Source organism: Cebus imitator, unplaced genomic scaffold, assembly GCF_001604975.1.
Source record: "Cebus imitator isolate Cc_AM_T3 unplaced genomic scaffold, Cebus_imitator-1.0 Scaffold122, whole genome shotgun sequence".
NCBI classification, from domain to species: Eukaryota; Metazoa; Chordata; class Mammalia; order Primates; family Cebidae; genus Cebus; species Cebus imitator.
The window spans coordinates 2280671-2282200 of NW_016107437.1; positions in this window are offsets into that span (position 1 = coordinate 2280671).

Here is a 1530-nt window from a genome sequence, read left to right on the forward strand (position 1 = left end):
CATGTTGGTCAGGTTGCTCTCAGACTTCTAACCTCATGATCTGCCCACCTCAGCCTCCCAAAGTGCTGGGGTTACAGGCATGAGCCACTGTGCCTGGTGAAGGAGCTGACTTTCTAGTGCAGGGACACAGATCAGAAACAAGACAAATAGGCGGGGTGTGGTAGCTCAGCCGTTTGGGAGGATGAGGAGTTTGCGAACAGCCTGGGCAACATACTGAGAACCTGTCTCTATGAATAAGAGAAATAAAAGGCCACAGATAAGCTCGTCTTTCAGGAGCAGACTTACGGGAGGGCAGGAAACCCTTTGGGACACAGGCTTCGCACCTAGAAGCCAGTCTCCATTAGGACCAGGTCGTGTTCAGCTTTGATAGGCATGAGCAGAACAAGCCAAACAAGAGACACTCAATCATGCAAGCAACAGTCACCTGTGTCCCCATCACATCATGGGCTGCCAGGTGTGGGTGTCAGCATCAGCACACCTGGCTCAGGTGAGGAGGGAGCAGGTGGCCACCTCTGAGTCATTTGAAAGCCCCCACATTTCTTTCACAGGAGGGCCATGGGGGCTGCCTCTCGCCTAGGAAATAAAACATGTAGTTTATCAGTGCAAACAAGAAAAAAGTTCAAGCACAAAAACGATACAAAATGCTTCCGGGAGGGGTGACAGGTTAGCTGAGGAATCCCAGCTTGGAACCTGGGACCAGTAACTTCCCCTCTCAGAATTTCAGTTTCTTTGTAAAATGCAGAGCAGATGCTTGCCTGACAGAATCGTTGTGAAACTCAATGAGAGAACGTGCCCTGCCCATGGCAGCCATTCAGCACAATACTCACTGCTGCTCCCAGGCGGGGTCATCTACAATCACTGGTCATTATCCTCCCGCATCCACAAGCCTACCCACTCATTTACATTTACTGTTCACAGGTTGACATTATTTCACAATCAAAGATTGAGTCCCGATTCCCGTGGCTGTCGGGAGTTCAGCTGAGCTGGAAAAGGGAGGGCTGAGGTATCAGGTGTCAAAGCAGCAGGTCAAAATTGACAGCGTTAAACCCAAGATCACTCATCGTGATGGTACAAGAACAAACTGGAAAAAGCGCCAACTGCCCTTCTCCCACTTTCCCACAACGGGGCATCAATTGAGGGTCTGGTGTATCATCCAGATGCGGGGGAACCCAGCAAAAGGCTTCTGGCAGTTTTATGGACCTGGGTTGGGGCGAGGGGGAGCTAGGAGTGGCAAAGTACTGAGTACTAAGCCAAAGTGGGGGAAAGAGTCTTCTTTTTCCTCCTCCTGCCCTATCAGAGGCCCCTGAAGAAGACCTCTACCCAAGACCTCATATAAGGAGGTCCAGGAAGGCAGACACCAGGGCTAAAAATACAGACATGCATCACAGCAGAGCCTCGGTGCCTCAGCCCATAATGCAAACCGAGACCATAGGGCACTGGCTGCACCCCAAGTCTGGTGTGGGGAGGGTAGCTCCCCCTAAGGCCTGCCAAGTAAAGCCTTCAGAATTGCCTATCATCAAGCCTTTAAAA